This window comes from Euprymna scolopes, chromosome 19 (genome assembly GCF_053919585.1).
Source record: "Euprymna scolopes isolate OS-2025 chromosome 19, ASM5391958v1, whole genome shotgun sequence".
NCBI classification, from domain to species: Eukaryota; Metazoa; Mollusca; class Cephalopoda; order Sepiida; family Sepiolidae; genus Euprymna; species Euprymna scolopes.
The window spans coordinates 130100446-130120424 of NC_136500.1; the positions used below are offsets into that span (position 1 = coordinate 130100446).

At 36.3% G+C, this 19979-nt stretch overlaps 1 protein-coding gene across 1 annotated transcript in view; it reads left to right on the forward strand.

The window, feature by feature from the left end:
• Nucleotides 1–19110, forward strand: part of LOC145239969 (uncharacterized) — a 1025820-nt gene extending 1006710 nt beyond the window's left edge. Inside the window, exon 4 of the transcript XR_013862442.1 lies at nt 19071–19110. The gene's annotated coding sequence lies outside the window, so the exon portion shown is untranslated. The remainder of the gene's footprint in view (nt 1–19070) is intronic.
• Nucleotides 19111–19979: the final 869 nt, after the last annotated feature.

Here is a 19979-nt window from a genome sequence, read left to right on the forward strand (position 1 = left end):
CTCCTTTGGAGTAAGCCGGTTAAACCCGAATAGGGTTTGTGCTGACTGCACACATTGGTGCCCAGCGTTGCCCGGGTGTTTATAGGTGTGTGGTGAGAAAAAATAAACAAAACCCGTACAGCAAAGGAGGAAAAAAACGGGGGAAAAAGTCTTTGCTGTTACGACCACCGCCAAACTGGAAGTGACTTAGGTTTAAATTAAGGCTAGACAATAGAAAAGAGGGGATGACTTTTGAAAATATCGTTGAAAAAAGCGACCTCTCCCTGTAGAAAACTGGCCAGTTGAGGGTGAAGAAATTAATGTTTTTAGCTAATTTTTCGGTATTTTTGTCTGAAAGGTCGAGCTTCAAAACGATACTGATCTTGTGAAAATCCGTCGTCTCTGTCGAGCAAAAAAAATGTGGTAGTAGGAAGACAGGCTCGAACCCGTACCGCGAAGGAGGAAAAGAACTGGAAAAACGTGACGTCTTTGCTGTTACGACCACCGGCAAACTGGATGTGACGCGGGTTTTAATTAAGGTTACACAATCAAAAATAGTAGATGACTTTCGAAAATATCGGCGAAGAAATTAATGTTTTTGGTATTTGTCGTCTGAGGGATCAGACCAAAGCGATACTGATCTTGTGAAAATCCGTCGCTTTTTTCGAAAGTTTTACGCAGACATGCAAACATACATACATACATTTATATTTCGCTAGCTCAAATTTTCGACCCAAACTGATTAAAAAGCTTGCCCTCTCTCTGAATACCCTTTATGTAAAATTTCAAACGTTTAGACCAGAAATTTTCTGAGTAATTTGGTAGAGACCACACAGGTCAGTTTTTTTTTAAACTTTGACCACTATTATGACCCATTAACATTTATTGCTTTAGGCTTAATTCAGGTTATTAAGTTAGATCCATGTCCAAGTAACCTATATCTAAAATTTCAAGTGTTTATACTCAAAATTTGTGGTGGAGTTCTTAAAGGTCAAATCGTTGAACTTTGACCCATTAACTGCAAAATTTCTTGCCGAAAACGGATTTACCTAAATCTCAGTACTCTGTCTATCAAATTTCGAGTCTGTAGACTTAAAATTGACAGAGTTATAGTGTAGGGAAATGTACACAGACACTCAAACGGACAGACAGACAGACACTTTCACTTTTATAGATATTTAAAGACATAGATTAATTCACTATTAAATCTTAAACCCAAAATTATTTGCTACTTATTTACTACTAGCATTTTAGCCCGGCGTTGCCCGGGTGTTTGGAGGTGTGTGTTAATTAAATAAAAATTAAAAAATTAGAAAATTTATATAAGAATATAATAAAATATACACAGATAGGAATAAGCTATAGTTAAATAAAAATGAACATCAACATAAACAATAAATGCGGCCTACTTTTTCCTCAGATAGATACAACATGGCTGACGAGAGCCTAACATTATTTACGATTTACCATTAACTGGTCCCTTTTATGTTGGCCTTGAAACCGACCGCTCACAGTATATCTATAGGTATATATGTATATATGTATATATGTGTGTATGTGTTGTGTGTATGGCTGTGGCTCAGAGGCTACTGAATTAGAGTTGAGAGTTGCGTTTGTTTCCATTTTAGTTGATTGCACCAAAGTAATATATAAATATTTTTATTTTGATCTCACTACCATATCTTAAGTTCAATATAATAATCATCTCAGAATTGTCTATATAATAATAAATGTGTAATCTGCGTTAATTATACTATTATATTTAAGCATATCTTAGAAACGGGCAACGTCAGGCGGTTTGCTAGTATATATATATATATATATATATATATATATATATATATATATGACATTATATCTATAGAGGTGTGTGTGCCACAATATATATATATATATATATATATATATATATATATATATATATATATAGTGAAATTGTCCGTCCATCTTTCTGGGAAAGAGTCACTACCAAACTTCTCTGTCAATTTATGGTTGGCAGATTTTACACTTGATATATAGTTAATTCGGACCTGTGGAACAAATTCGATTTCATTTTTGTACAAATAGCTGCTAAGGAGTTAAAATTGAAAAAGCGGCACTTGGCAGGCGTAAGCGACCTAAATTGTTGTTGTACGAATGCGTTAAGCTGCGTTCATTTCTTATGTATATATATATATATATATAGAGAGAGAGAGAGAGAAAGAGAGAGAGATAGACAGACAGACAGACAGAGACAGATATAAAGATGTATATAGATATTGAGCACTATTGTTTTATTTCAGTAGATTAGAACTTTTTCAATACACAGACACACACACACACACACTTATATATATATATGTGTGTATGTGCGTGTGTGTGATATTTTTAATTCGTGCCGATTTCGTATTTACAATAATAGTCAGCAGCCTGTGCATTATTTTAATATATCCAATATATAGTAGCTATTTCGAAAACTAAAATAAGCCTTAGGTGGTACCGAGTAAAATTGAAACCAAAACATACAACTCTCCGGCTTCATTTCTTAGCTTCCGAACCACGCTCATACGCATATGGTCACCTGGATAGGTTAAGGTTTTCAGTTTTTGCCTGTGTGGGAAAATTTGTATTGTATTAGGAAGCTATTAATGATTCATCTTATAAACGAAGATCCAAGATTACGTATAGAGTCAATTATTTGTTGCGTACGGAATTCGTGACTACCACACGAATTAATGATACCAATTGAAAGCAATTTCTATCAGGAGACAGCAAAAAAGAAGAGACGTTGGCCACGACCCGTGTATTCCCTAGAGGTTTTGAGTTGTGCACTTTTATTTTTTCAAGTTTTTTTTTTATTTTTGTTCTTTGCCTGCGAGTCACTGTTGAGGACGGAAATACAGGAGTCTCACATAAACCCCGTCATTGTGGATCCGACTAATACCACGCCAGTGAACTTGTTTAGGTGTTCCGAGAAAGAACCACCTATGACTATACTTACGTACCGGCGAAAACTACGATCTTCACCCTATTATATAAAAATCAATAGGGTTTTTTTTTCTATAATAATACATACGCAATCTGCATAAGTTAAAGTATCATGTAAGACCGGGTAACTAGTCATAAAATAACTGATACTCCCAAAGCATATGGACGTGATTTTGTCCTTGTTATAATAATAATAACAGAAATGCTCTGTTGGACTGACTCCTTTCCTCTCACAATTCTGTAACACACGTATTCCTGAATCTTGCTTCTATGATAGCTGTAAAATTACCTTTGTGGTATTAGTTTCCAACAAATTTGGTGAAAAAAAACTTCTCCCCGAAAAGTTATTGCTCTATAAGTCTCCTCGCAGTCTTTGCGAAAATCTTTGAGTCGTTAATCAATAGTTCGCCATCTAAAACCTGCTACACACTTTTTTTTTCTGACTAATAGCATTTATTTAGAAAATCTCGTTCTACGGCGGATATCCTAACGGCAATCTGTGAACGCGTATGCCATGCACTGGATAAAGCTGACCAATCCATATCAATGAACAAAGTCTTTGACAAAGTTTGTTATAAAGGTCTTCTGAAGAAAATCAATTTGTATTATATTTCGGGACGAATATTAAATATAATCATATCCCCATCGATTGCCAGACATCTTAACATCACATGGATGCGAGCGGTCACTAGAGATAATTCTTAGGCTTTGATTGTTCTTGATTGTCATAAACGAATTGAATTTCTGGTGCAATCGCGTCTGAGATGGGTATACTTGTTGATGACACAAAACTTGAAAGCAAATCTAATTCACATATAAAGTCAGTGGCTAAACTCTTAGAAAATGACTTCTAGTATGCTATCGTATCGAGGAATTAATAGGTGATTACTATGACTAGGACAACAGTATATTCTTTTCATTGTTTTCACTCTCGAGTATGTATACGTTGATATCTTATATGCTTTTACATAGAGTGATGTGGTTCTCGGTTGATTAACTGTGTCGGATATATACTCGAGAGTCAAAATAATGAAAAGAATATGCTGTTGTCATATCCCCAGTGATTCCATTTAATGCTACCAAGACAAAGATAATAATTTATAAAAAAAATCTTACCAACCACTGATTGCTGTAGCTGATAGTACTTTTTTCCGTGAGCCCAATGGACTTATCGGTCTAACATTCACAAGTAACATGACTTGGATAAATACATAGAAGACATTGCCAAATCTGCTGCAAAAAAGATGGTCTATATCTCTACAAACCCAGCATATCCCCATGAATGGAGTAATGCTGTTGCATCTCTAGCCTAATTGGTCCCACACTATCAAGTTTGAACCCCTATCCCCTCGTTGCACCCGTGTTTGTTTTACTTTTTATATACATAGAATCACCACTTATAAAGGCCCAGAGGCCACTTGAGGATAAGGTTTAAAGAGTGTACAGTAATCAATGGGACCATATCATATAAATTATTTGTAGTGTAAATTTTGTAAATTGGATAACTTAAAGGAAACGGCTCATCAAGAACTTGTTTACGTTGGACTTGAAGACGACCAAATTGTAATCAGCTGAAAGGCAGGCAAACGGAAGACAGTTCCACGGGCTTGCAGTTCTAAGAAAGAAACTTTGTTCATGGAATCAACGTTTAGGTTTAGGCACAGATAACGTGTGGGGGAAATTATCGATAGTGTTTTCATGTAGACGAGTGTTTCTTGTGAAAGTTTGGCAAGGTGGACCATAGATTGGAGCTCGGACGAGCACATGCCATAAAAATAACGGTAAAGCAGAGACAGGCTCGTAACATCTCTTTTATGAGAAAGAAGTTGCAGGGAAGAGAAAAGGTATCCCCTACGAACTCTATTTTGAACTCTGTCGAGACAGGATAATTGTCACTTCAATGAAATATGTTTCAACAAACGTGCAGCACTTGTGATTTTGTAACGTAAATAAACAACAATATATAGGTTCCGAGATACCAAAAGGCTTTCTACTTTAATATCGCTTGTCTTTGGAATTCCCTTCCTGCATTATGTTTCCTCATCGTACGAACATGCAGAAATTTAAATGTAATGTGCAGAAACATATTGCTGCCAAATTATCTACTTGAATCTGATTCCTAATTCATGGTTTTCCCATACGTTTCAGTGAAAATGGGCTTTCTATTGCATATTAATATGTATAGTAGAACCCAGGGATACAGCATTAAACAGTTCCGGGTTTGGTGTAATCGCCGTACGGCGGGGCCTAAGCAAAATTTTATGCACTACATATTAAAAATTAGCAACAAAATACAGTATATAATAGACATGTATATAATCAAATAACATTATAAATAACACTGTAAGGCGGGGCAAATACTGTAACAAGGGGCCGCAAAAAACATCGCATTCCACATCGTAACTTGAACAAAAACGTATCCCGGTGTTCCAGTATCCCGGGTTTACTATATATATATATATATATATATATATATATATATATATATATATACATATATATATATATATATATATGTGTGTGTGTGTGTGTGTGTGTGTAAGATTTTTATTTATTTATACCAATTTGTATATGTAAATAATATCTATGCGCAAACGAATATATAACTCCTATAATAGGCATAAATGTGAAGTCTTACACGGATAAAACTATTCGAAATTGACCATTAAATGAAGCTATCTGCACGTATGCATGCAATTCAAGATGGCAGAGTTGATTAATGGTTGTGTTGTCTGAGTATCTTGTTGCATTGTATATCGGTGTATGTTTTTCTTTTTATTTCATTTCTTTTCTTTTTTTTTTTTTGTTGTTGTTCTTGTCCGGGGAAATAGTAACAAGTATCGTTTAATGCAACGACATATATTATACAGTAGAACCTCGGGATACGATGACCCTAGGATACGGCATTTTCAGGTTACGACGTGGAATACGATGTTGTACCCTTGGTTACGGTATTTACCCCGCCTAGCGGTGTTATTTATAATGTTAATGATTATATACATGTGTATTATACAGGGTGAACAGAAAGTCCTTGGACCATTTTTAGTTTTAAAATTAAATATTGTTAAAATCACTTTTTTCTCTTTTCGAATAAAGTAAGTATTTAGTCTAACTATTGATCTAATTATTTTCAACAAAAATATTAAAATAATTTTGTTTAAACTTTCAGAAAAATGAACAAACGAGAGGCCATAATTCAGCTTCATTGCGCGGGAAGGACAAACTCAGAGATTATTAAGCTCTTGAAAGTGGCTAAATTCACCGTGTACCATGTTTTGAACAGATTTAAGGAACTTGGTACATCCGAAGGCCGTCCTAGGAGTGGAAGACCTCGCACTGTTCGAACGAAGAAGGTGATTAAAGCTGTCCGAGAGAGGGTAAGGAGGAACCCGAAGAGATCTGCAAGAAAAATGGCTAAATTCATGAATGTGAGAGTGACCTCGATGAGAACCATCGTGAAAAAACGATCTCCAGTTGTCCCCCTACAAGATGAGAAAGAGACAGTACCTCACACCTGCCCAAAAATACAAGAGACTTGAAAGAGCAACGCTTCTTCTTGGAGAACTGAAGGCTGGCACGGCAGAGCGAGAGATCGTTTTTTTTTTCTGATGAAAAACTCTTCACAATTGAAACGACTGTTAACAATCAGAACGACAGAGTTTACGCAAAATCTTCAGCAGACATTGATGACTCCGTGAGAATAGTTTTCCGCCGATAAAAGCCGTCTTCCCTCATGGTGTGGGCTGCAGTCTCCAAATCTTGGAAGTCGCCTCTGATTTTCGTTGAGCAGGGGGTTAAGATCAACACAGATTACTACATTAACGATATTTTGGTTCCAGCATTTCAAGAGATGAAGGGGCACTTCAAAGATCAGCCTTTCACCTTCCAACAAGATAGATCGCTATCCCACACCTCCAGAAAAACTCAGGACTGGTGCCAACGTTATTTTCCAAGATTCTGGAGTAAGGAGATGTGGCCTCCTGCATCGCCTGATTTGAATCCCATGGATTTTTCGGTGTGGTCTTTGTTGGAGGCAAAGGTCTGTTCTGTTGCTCATCCAAGTGTTGATGCTTTGAAGACATCTCTTCTGAGTGAATGCGCTAAAATACCTCAGGAAATGCTGCATGCCTCGGTTGGTAACTTCAGACAGAGAATTGAACGTCTAATCGAAAGGAAGGGACATCACATTGAAAATAAATAATTTGAATTTATTCTTGGTTTCCTAACTTATAATTTTCATTCATGTTTAATTTATATTTGTGTAATTTTCTATTAATAAACCACTTTTGAATTGGTCCAAGGACTTTCTGTTCACCCTGTACACTGTATTTTGTTATTAATTTTATATGCCGTATCCCGAGGTTCTACTGCATAGGCGTTTTACTTTTAAAAAGGTTGTTTACGTATATCTGTTTGCGTAATAATATCTATTATGTACAGGCGATTTGTCTGTGTATGTCTGTATGTGAGTTCGTTTTCGTTAGAATTTTTTTTTTCGAAATTTAACGCAAATATACTTTATGCGTTTGAAAGGGTTCTTAGATAGGGTTTGTATCGAGGTTGCTTCTGGTAAGTATCGAAAATCGTTAATCGATAATCGAAAAATCCGATTAACGAAGGAACAGTCTGATTGTGAAGAAAGTTAAGACATTACAAAGCCTAACATCACAAGTGCATATGAGAGGTTTTATAACCGCACAAGCAGAACGGCCCGGAGTATAAAATCAGCAGTAGATCATTTGATAAGACAGGGGCGTATTCTAAACGAATGTTTCTGTTTAGAACACAACTGAACCATGATACTTGACTTTTACATTTTAAAGTTTAATGCAAGCAATTATATATAAACAATTTTATAAAATCAGCAGTAGGTTCTCTACAGTGCAAATTAGACTACAATCTACTTAGTCACAGCCAGGAGACATGTGAAGCTTCCTCCCGGTGCACCAAAGTGGGTCCCCATCTAGAGTAGGCAATCAATCGGTTTAATTGAAAAATAGGCAATTTCACCGATGCCGATGATAATAAAAGTATGGTGTAGAACATTTGTTGATACTAATTCAATCCCGGGCAACGTTGGATACTCCTGCTAGTATTATAAATATATATATATATATATATATATATATATATATATATATATATATATGTATGTATATATATATAAATATATATTCCTGCTAGTATTATATATATATATATATATATATATATATATATATATATATATATATAGTAATTTATAAAATATATATGGCGATTAAGCTACACTGAATATTCTGCGTTTCATCCAACTATAGGATTCGTCAGGCTTATGCGCTTGACGAATCCTATAGTTGGATGAAACGCAGAATATTCAGTGTAGCTTAATCGCCATATATATTTTATTTTTTTTTTTTTTTTTTTTTTTTTTTTTTTTACAAAGGCATCACCACATTATCAAGGCCCAGAGGCCACTCAAGGATAAGGGTTAAAGAGTGTACAGTAGAAGTTGGTCAATATAGTAATCATTAGTAATGAAAATTTGGTAAATTTAATAACTTATATGGAACGGCTCATCAAGAACTTATTTACTTTAGACTTGAACAAAACCATATTGTAGTCAGCCGGAAAGCAGGAAAACGGAAGACAATTCCACAGGCGTGCAGTTCTAAGAAAGAAGCTTTGTTCATGGAATCTACGTTTAGGTTTAGGCACAGATAAAGAGTGGGGGAAATTATTGATAGTGTTTACAGCTAGACGAGTGTTTCTTGTGAAAGTTTGGCGAGGGGGGACCATAGATTGAAGCTCAGTTGAACACTTTCCATGAAAATAACGATACATCAGAGACAAACTCGCAACATCTCTTCTGTGAGATAGAGGTTGCAAGGAGGAGAAAAGGACATCTCCTACGAGGCTACGAAGTCTATTTTGAACTCTATCAAGGCAGGACAAGTTCTTTCTAGCAGCTCCTGCCCAGATGTGGCAACAGTATTCCATCCTTGGACGTACCTGGCTCTTATATAGATAGAGAATAGCATCAGCAGTGAGATATCTACTGAATCGATAGAAAGATCCCACCATTTTTCCAGCGGCCTTGGCAACAGATTTGATATACGTGTTCCATTTAAGATCAGGAGTAATGGTCAAGCCCAGAAGCTTGTCAAAACTTGAGGCCTCCTGAAGACGAGAGCCATTCATTTCAATTGATGACAAATGTGGATTAGAATGTTGATGATGTAAAGAGAGAAGCTTGGTTTTAGATGCATTAAAAGTAACCAGCCACTCCTTTCCCCATTGTACTACGTGCTCAAGATCAGAGGAGAGAGAATTGGAGAGAACTTGCTCGTTTACTGTCTTAGATGTCGTACCATAAATGGTAGTGTCGTCAGCATAAATGTCTACAAATGATGTAAGGATATGATTTGGAAGATCATTAATGTAGATCAGGAAAAGAGTTGGGCCCAGGATGGATCCCTGAGGGACACCGGCATTAATATTGTGAGCTTCTGATTTTTGCCCCTCAACTACTACTCTTATGAATCTATCAGAAAGAAATGATTTAATAATTGAGAAGACTTTTCCAGCTATACCATAGCTAGCGATCTTATGAAGTAAACCTTTATGCCATACCCTATCAAAGGCTTTAGATATGTCAAGAGCAATTGCCCTAGAAAGATTGCCACCGTTGAGAGATTTGCTAATCCTATGCGATATAACTGTAAGGACATCTGCTGTAGATCTAGCAGAACGGAAACCATATTGAGTGTCACTAAGAAGGTTATTTTTGTTGAGATGTTTGATTACTTCTGTATTTAATACAGATTCTAGCAACTTACTCATGACGCACAGGAGACTTATTGGCCTGTACTGAGAGGGGGATGAGCGATCACCTGAATTCTTAAATACAGGGCATACTGATGAGATTTTCCAGGGAGATGGGAAACTATTCTCCTTAAGACAACGTTTAAACAGTTTTGTAAGTATGGGCGCTAGTTCAGGTTGAAGTTTTTTGAGTACTATGATTGGAATACCATCAGGGCCAGTTGCTTTACTGGAATCAAGGTTTTTGATTAGTTTGGCAACATCACGTACAGATATACGTATATCACATAGCGTGTTTTCTGATACAAGAGGAAATATTGGGGGTTGGCGGTCTTGGTCGCAAAGGGTAGAATTAGCTGCAAAGTTCTTGACAAAGAGTTTGGCTTTGTCTGATGCTGACGAGATTACCTCAGATCCATTGATAATAGTTGGGATGGAGCACACGCTTCTGTTCAGGATTCTGTTTGCTATTTGCCAAAACTGGTGGGAACCAAGCCGCTGCTCAGCTACTTTGGACTTAACAGATTGAGCATACAACTTTCTTGCGTTCCTTATTACTTTCTTACAATGGTTGCTGGCAGTCCTGAAAACGGCTTTAGTTTCCATACATCTATTACGTTTGAAGCAATGGAAAAAGTGATTTCTGTGCGCAATGGCAGCAGCACATTCTGGAGAGAACCATGGCTGGCTGTTAGGTTTTTGCTGAAACTTTTTAGAGGGTATGAAATGGTCAATACCTACAATTAACCATTCAGTTAGGTCTAATACTATAGAGGACACATCCTTTTTAAACATGGAATGCAGAGGTAGATCAGATATAAATGTACGGAAGCTATCCCAGTCAGCCTTAGTGTATCGATATACTGTACGATGAAGAGGTACGTCTGGGGACTTATTACATTTCATTTTTATCTTAATTGATACAACAGAGTGGTCGGAAGATCCAAGAGGCGACAGAACAGAAACTGAACATAGTTCAGGGCAAGTTGTGAGAAAAAGGTCTAGTAGGCTCGCATACTGGCCGTCATTATCGGGCACACGGGTAGGTTCCTGAACAATCTGAGTGAGGTCATAGGCAATGGAGAAATCATGACAGAACCTCCCCTCATCATCGGTCTTGTTTGAGTGGGTCAACCATTCGACGTTGTGAACATTGAAGTCTCCACATACGTGAATGTTAGCTGAAGGATAAGTAGAAAGGACTTGGTCAATTTTCTCAGATATGCTTTGAAAGATAGTAACTCCGCTGTTGTGGGGGCGATAGAGAGTAAATATAAATGCAGTAGTGTGAGCTAAAGCAACCCGGAAGCACATATAAGGTAAGTTAGGATCTTCCCTGGAGATGTCCCTCCCACATGGAAAGCTATCTTTAATATAGGCACATATTCCATGCCCATGGCGATCTTGGGGGTCAGATTTAGAAGTTAAGTTAGAGTATCCTGTAATTGCAAACTCATCAAGGGAAATAGCCTGTCCAATGCCAGTTTCACTTAAAAATAAAAGGTCTGGTTTAGTCTCCTGTAATTGGGTTTCAACCTCTGGAAGGTTAGAACGTAGACCCCTGATGTTGGAGAAGGAGACATGGTAGTAGGGGTCTACGTTGGAAGTTGGAGAACCGGGTTTAATCGTGTATTTTTTCTTGAAACTTGTCATGATGAAATTTTGGAATTTGTGGACTAGGTCGACAGATTTACTTAGAGCAGGACAGAGAGGGGAAACTAAGAGAGAAAAAGAAACGAAGAATTTTTTTTTTTTTTTTTGTACCACATGATAAGGTAAAGCCGTAACAATTACCCACTAGTATGGCATCGAGAGGCCCCACCAGAAGCTACTGCATGGTCCAGATTCCATTCACCAAATGGCAATACAGCAGCCCCAGTACTTTGCACCTGCTGATAGGACAGCCTCCTTAGTGGTTAATCCAAGGTTCGGGTCCCTGACTATCAGGCGGATAACGTCAGCCCAGACAAAACGTTTACCTCCAGCACCCTTACTAGTGACATGGCTACAAGGATAGACATAGAAACAGAAAATTTCCACCAACTCTGCCAACTGTTCGCGCAAAAATACTGCCAACCTAGAAAAATTACTAACTAGCTCTACCTACGTATTGAGCACTTTTGAAGTAAATACTTAAAGTTTACGCATAAATCTATACTTTCGTATATTAAATTTATGCGAATAAATGAAGTAGTTATATATATATATATATATATATATATATATATATATATATATATATATATATATATATATATAATTGACTTTTTCGTCGATTTCGACGTATGAGTTTCTGTCACAACAAAGTTGTTCGGAAATCCACACAGATGATTTTTTTATAGTGGTGGAGGCTTTGTGGACAGCCAATCACAGTTTTTGTATTAGTGCTAACCTTTGTCGGTACAGATGACTACCACAGGATACAGTTGGCTTTTACATCAGAGTTTCCTTCTCCTAGATGCATGGTCTTGGCGAAGACTGAGGGTGCTTCTCTCTCAGTAAATTAATGCGCTTCCAGACACAAACGTGGATCCCATATATATCAAGTTTCAAGTCTGTAGACCAAAGATTGACAGGGTAGTTTCGTATAGACCGTTCCGCATACGCACACATACACACATAAGTTCTGTTTTATTATAAACTGAAAACCTCTCAAAGAGAAATAAATTTATATGCAAGTCGCATGTAATTGGATTTCTTAGGAACGGGTGGATGATGAAAAGAAGAACGAACAAAAGAGGTTAATCTTCGTTGTTAAGAGAATAAATAAGTCATGGCAGAATATGTTTCTGATGCCTGTTACCATGAGATGTTAGTTGCAGCGGCTTCATCGCCCGGGAAAAACAAGCCCCTTAAATGCTGTGAAGTGAACACCGACGCCCTTGACCTGTCACTCGGATGCATGTCTGTTCAACCGGCTGTGAAATCTGACATGCAATGATGCAATTGGGTGCGGAAGGCAAGCAGGAATCAAACCAAACAGAAACCAACATTTGTAATTCATTACAAGTTATAAAGCCACTGAGCGAACAAAAAGTATTCGGCTTAGTACGCATGCGTCGAATAATACTACACACTCATTTATTTTTCTTCTTTGCGAGTTCCGGTACATTTTAAAATGCATTGAAATAACATTCCCACGGTCTATCGTGATTAAATTTTCAATAATAGTTTCGCTGGTCTGTTACGCCTAATTTTAAAATAGAAGTTTTAATAGCTAAACACGTAGTTTGCAGACTATTATAATAATTATTTTATGCTTGTCAATAAAACTATGCCAAAAGTTTCATATTCAAATTTCTTATGATCATTCGTACGATTTCGTTTTAAAATGGTTGTAGCGACTGATGTTTTTACACATCGGCGTCCAAAATCAAACTCCATAAACTCGTTTGTACGGACATCGTTTGCGCATACGATATCCTGAATAAAAACAAAAAAATATATTTTGAATCAATCAGAGAACTTTCTGGATTTATTCGAAATGATGGTTTTGGAAGCCACCTAAATCCTTTTAAAAGCCAGATTTTACTCCAATAATCTGTCTGAAAGTCGAATATACACCTGACGAAGGGATTTATTTCCCGAAATATTGCAACACAGATACGTTACCTGACCACCTGACGTAAGCAAGAACATATTACATGTAAATTATTATTCTAAAATATTATATGTATACTTGTCTCTCTCTGTCTGTCTGTCTGTCTGTCTGTCTGTCTCTCTCTCTCTCTCTCTCTCTCTCTATATATATATATATATATATATAAATGTACGTATTTATTAAATCGATAAAGGTGAAACGTCGTAGCTTCTCCAATATTATATGAGTGCACATACAAATAAAAAAAATAATGCTAGATTTACCTACACTAAAATGCCATACACTAAAAAAAATCTATTTATATTTAAAAAAAATAACATACATAACATGTTTCAGACCATTGTTTGCTGCGAGACTATTAGCATTTACAGAAGCGCGGTTGAACCAAAGTCAAACACATATCTGATTCAGAGATCTCTCTCGAAATATTATAGAATACTCCATCAGACCATCTGAGGGTCGCAAGGTATTAGAAGCAACAAACCCTGGAATAGGCAGAACTTAAAGGGTCTGTGAAAGAATTAGACGCTCGTAAAGCTGGCTGGAAGTGTGAAATATGTGGGCGATTTCTACTGTTCAAAGATTGATATGTTAACCTTATGAATTCACACGAAAGACGCCCTTATGCCTTTACATCCACAACTTGATGAGACAACCTGTATGGTGTGTGGCAGGAAGTGCAAGTCGGCTGCTGGTCTGAGGACGCATATGGTTGTACAGAGAGGCACCATACCACAAAGTGATCCAGTTAACCCGGTGAAGACACTCGACTTCATGTGTCATGTTTGCTACAGATCATGTAATTCGGCTACTGATTTAAAGAGCCACTTACCGGGCCATAGGAGATTAATTGAGGGGCTGATGGTAGGAATTTTGTTGGGCAGGACCGCGACTATTTGCAAAGATGAGGCAATCATCATGCAGCATAATCACGTTGATACAGATCAGCAAAGTTAAGCAAGGTTGAGCCTGGCTAATATTAGATGGGTGACCATTTGGGAATTCTAGGCGTTGTATGTGCCCTCCGCTTATCTCGGCATTGTTTCCAGTCGTTCTGACCCTCCACTTGCCACTGGTATTTAACAACGCCGATTCAGTTGAGGTGTGGTTTGAGATTGCGCAAAACTTGCTACAACAATTCTAGGCGAAGGCACCAAGACAGTATGTATGTTTGTATGTTTGTATGTATGTATGTATGTATGTATGTATGTCTTCACCACGCTTATGGGAGCCCTCTCCACCCCAACACACAAACACACATGGTGCTAGTTGGCCGTTGATCCCGAAAAAGGGTTCATTCGCCAAGGTGTAGTACTCACTAGCCCCATACGCCGTGGTGAAGGCAACCTTTCTAGGAGAAACAAATCTCTGATTTAAAAAACCATAAAGCGGGAGACCAGTACCCGCATTAAGCTGGTCTGCAGTTTAACTTGTTGCTAGCTATCTTGCTCTTGCTTGTTGCTGGATCTCAACATTTTTAACCGAGAGACTTAGCTGTCGTACAAAGCTAAGACTCTGTAACATCACCTGTGTATAGATACTCCCTCAGGCATTTGTCTATAAAAATGGTCCTGTGGCGATTGAAAAGTTATGACGCATGGAGGCTTGAAATGCTGGAAACATGTAATAATTGATCTCAATGACCGTCTTCAGTATCATGCCTGCGTGAGCGTGTGAAGTCACCAGTAGAACTAAGAAAAAAAAGAAGTCATTTCTGGGCTCATGGACATTAAGTGTCTGAGGGAGTGGCACTCGTCTGACAAGACGTTTGCAATCATCAATCATCATCATCATCATCATGTATGTATGTATGTATGCTGCTTCCAATGATGTTGACTTGCTCTTCTTTTTGGTTCAAGTGTTAGTAGGCAGACAGGCTCGAACTCGTGACGTGAAGGCGGAAAAGAATATGAAAGAAAACGTGAGAGTTTACCGCTATGCCACGATGGAAGTGTAAAGCATTCAAATTTAGCGATGTCAATCAAGGAGGAAAAGAAGGTGAAAAAATGAAATGAATATCTGGCTGGAGGCCTGTAAGGCTTTCAGCTTCTGTCGTATTTGTTTCCCCACGATGTTAGGAAAAAACAGCCCCCCACACCAAAAGGGGAAACTCTGGCAATGTCCAAATGAATAGCAATTGTCTGATATGAAGGGTTTTCCCCTCATTGATCAAAACTTTCAAGACGTCCCGGCTCGGGAGTCGCCGAAGAGGTGCTCGTGTTTGCTTCGATCATTTTCGCTTTATTTCTATGGAAAAAAAACAAACACTGGAAAGAACGGGGCGGAGGGAATTTTTTAAAAGTCGATCAACGTAAGGATAGAGACGAGGATTTTGCCCATTATTAGATGACGGATTATTAGGTCAATACTTATTATTTCAAGTTACGTGCCGGATTTTCAAAGTCGGATAAAAATATCAAAGTATCCAACATATTGATATTTGATTATGACTATCTAGTTTTTTTATGAAAATCGCTCCAGACAAGGCGTAAAACCACTTAATGTAACAATCTATCAATTACAAAAGATGATTAGCACAAAGACGTATAAACCTTAGTTTAAAAAAAAGAATAAGATTTTAAAGAGGAGGAAAACAGAAAATAGAAAGAGAGTTCTACGCGCATCCCGTTTTTTTCTTTTTTGCGAAGAAGCTATTGGAATAGGAAGCTATATTACAACGATGTATTAAACCCATGGATTGATGAGGACCACTAGACCAACACGTCTAACTAGCTGGAACAAAGGGGGAGTGGAAATACATCAGACAATTCTGAATAATATATGTCGTAATAGTATTCATCGAAAAGATTGACACGAGAAACGTTATGTCTGTGAGAGAGAAGTGGCGGAGAAGAATCGTTAAGTCATATTTTTGTTTACTCGAGAAGAATGTTTTCATCTTTGATTTTAAGAAGAAATAGGTATTCCTACTAGGAAGATTTTTACAATGAAGACCAAATTTAATTAATTACTTTAATGTTGCGTTTGTCTTTTTCTAAAACTAACTCAAATAATGAAAGAGACATAAATCTAAATGCTAAACAAAGGACCTGCTTCCGTAACAAGGTACCAGTTTCACATCGCTGTATTGCCACAATTATGTGGCTATATTGGTGTGTATTTGTGCGTGTTTTTTTCCTCTATACATGACCAGCATGATGATTTTAATCAAATTTAATTTTATGAACATAATATTTATTTAAAGATATAAACAATAAAACTTACGTTTAGTTTTTTCCCTGCGCATAGAAATGTAAAAAAAAAAAGCAAATACTACAATACTAATACGAGAACACTTTTTCAATGATTTTGCATCGAATAATTTAAAGAAAAAGAACAAACACGCATGTGCGATTATGTTCAAACGAAAACGCCATTTCTGATTTGAAAACAGTTTTCTTGGCTTTTACATATCCGACGACGGTGTATAGTTCATCGGAATCTACTATAAAATAATTAAATTACTTTTTAATTTGATTTTCTAGTAATTCTTATATCACACACACACACACACCAAAAAAATTGTATAAGAGTGACGAAGGACAAATTCAAAAGTAACTTTGAATTTTTCCTATCCTTCACGACTACTGTTTCACTTAGGTTCAGTGGTTGATTCCTGCTGACGTGTCATTAAAGGAAAATTGAAGATTGTCGAAACACGATTTTTGACATGTCGGCATACGTAGTTAATAGCTTTCAATGAGACGATCTGGTACGGCCGAGGTATGGGCAAGATCCATGTCTGGGCCGATATTATGTGAAACTCGAAATCAGCAATGACGAAAAGGCATCATTACAGATCTCCCCTGTGGCATCTAAAAGATTATATATATATATATATATATATATATATATATATATATATATATATATATATATATATATATAATCTTTTATATATATATAGTCTTTTATATATATATAATCTTTTATATATATAATCTATATATATAAGCTTTTATATATATAATCTATATATATATATATGTATATAGATTCTTTATATATATATATATAAACTTTATATATATATATATATATATATATATATATATATATATATATATATGATCAAACAGTTAATAAAATATGTTAACAAACACTTTGAAATGAGTTAAAAATATATTTACTCTGAAAAGGAAACACTAGATAAGTGGATAGTCCTTAATCCGCGGAGTTTCGAAGAAATACTCTCCTTCTCATCAGAGGGTAGGAATTAGCAAAATGCAGGATCGGATTTTATATGCAGAAGATTTTGGATTTTACTTGTACAAATGGAAATTCTTTTAACTTTCTTGAAATTTTGCATTTGGATTTTACCGTCACTGGATTTTTTATCTTCCACCAGATTATCCATTCATGTGTAATCACCTTTTTCTTTACCATATTCCCTCTGCTTAACTTATTTTGTTTTCAAGTAAGATCTCTGACTTACTTGTTGTTTCATCAAATACTTCTGCATGTAAAATCCGATCCTGCATTTTGCTAATTCCTACCCTCTGATGAGAAGGAGAGTATTTCTTCGAAACCCCGCGGATTAAGGACTATCCATTTATTTAGTGTTTCCTTTTCAGATTAAATATGTTTTTAACTCATTTATAAGTGTTTTTTAACATATTTTATTAACTGTTTGCTCATATTATAAGCTCTATTTCCTATTTGGGTTTATCGAGCTTTTATGTCTGGCTGAGATAATTTTATAAATATTAATTCTTTAATATTTATAATTTACTTTTATTTTACCATCTTTGATCATTTTGGTAAATTCAATTGTAATTTTTATTTTATATATATATATATATATATATATATATATATATATATATATATATATATATATATATAAACTTTTAGATGCCATAAGGGAGATCTGTAATGATGTCGTTTATTCATTGCTGATTTCGAGTTTCACATAATATCTGGCCCTTTTGTTAAAACTGTAAAATATTTATCTAAGAAAATCTATAGATATATTAGTACAGTAGCGTTCAGAACAATAAAAACGGATAGAACAAAAAAAGAGGTGAGTTATTTATTTTTCCCTATTTAATAATGTAAGCAAGACCGTTAACAAAAAAAAAACAATATAGAGTAGTGATTTCGAAAATAAAAAAAAATAGATTCTTGGCAAAATTATTTATTACAAGAAATGAAAAGGCACAACAATTATTAAACGACAGCCATTCGAAAGAAAAAAAAAAGATGTAAGAATGACACACAAAGTAACACACACGCCATCGTATTAATATATAGATTAATTTATTCTAATTTGATATTTTCTTGTTTTGCGATTTTAAACGTCATTTTCATTACTTGTGTATCTTGAATTGTTGTCCACAACTTAGTTGTTATTATACCAGACTGTTTCGGCTGATGTACTCTCCGGCCTTCTTCAGTAATCTTCCTAAAATTTTTGGACTAAATAGTTTATGCAATCGACTAGGGTAGATTTGTATTATTCTATTTTCTATGCCTTTTATACATGTTTGGTCATCTGAAAATGGCTTAATTCGAAATTTTCATTAGATTATTCTAAACAGCAAAAGATACGTCGATCTAGCCACAAAGTACATTTGCCGAAATATTGTAATATAATAGCAACTATAACGATGGAAATTACAGGCGTTGGTTTTAAATGTAAGTAATTTCAATGACAGCAATAAATCAACTACGAAACATCGCCAATCACTAAAACGCCATTCTCTGTTGTGTTTTTCAGATTTATCAGTGCCGTCAGACTATGGGACGCAAACGACGTCCGGCATAATTGAACTGAAGCCGCAGGGCTACGGTCCTCCTTCCCAGAACACGTACCATCCACATAGTGAGCAATTCTACCATCAAGTTCATCCCCATAGCAAAACACATCATGCCGCCAACCACCTACCCCCGCCCGCGCCGTCGCAACCCTTGCAGCCGTTGCCGCCACACCAGCAGCGGCTGCACCTGGAACAGCAGCAGAGACACAAGGCTTTGCATCAGCAGCGCGACGCCAAGTTGCACAGAGGCCACAAACACTACGACAAGAAGACGATACAAGTGCTCGATGCGAACGAACTACAGAACCAGAGTTCGCGCCTCTGAGAAAATGGCGAGATCTCGTTCTGTGAACTAATTCTCGCTCTGGTCAGCCATGTTTCTCTCTCTTTCTTAACAGACGATATAGCCATAGACAGCTCTGTTGTTGCATGTCTATGGATGAGCATATATGCGTGTAAACCTCTTCTGATTTTTTTTTTAGCAAAGAGGATAACTGAACACCTCAAATAATGACGAATGGAAAAGGTTTCTACTGATTATAATTGTTTAAGTTCCATTTTTATTTGTAATGTTGTATGCATTTTTTATTGTTTTTTTTCTTCTTTTGTTTGTCTTTTTTTTTATCAGAAGTCAATATTGATTGATTGGTTGTCGAACGGGCGTTAGAAGCGGCAGGAGATACGCGGAATGAATCCACAGTTTGCTCGCTGGATGTGTTCTACATCGAATATTTTAAGCAACAAGACTATCTACGAACAGTCAAAAGAAACTACAGAGAAAAAAGAAAACATTTAATAATCAATCCAAAAAATAACATAGAGACATATTTTTCTTTGTTTGAAGACCGGATGAATATTTCCAAATGTCT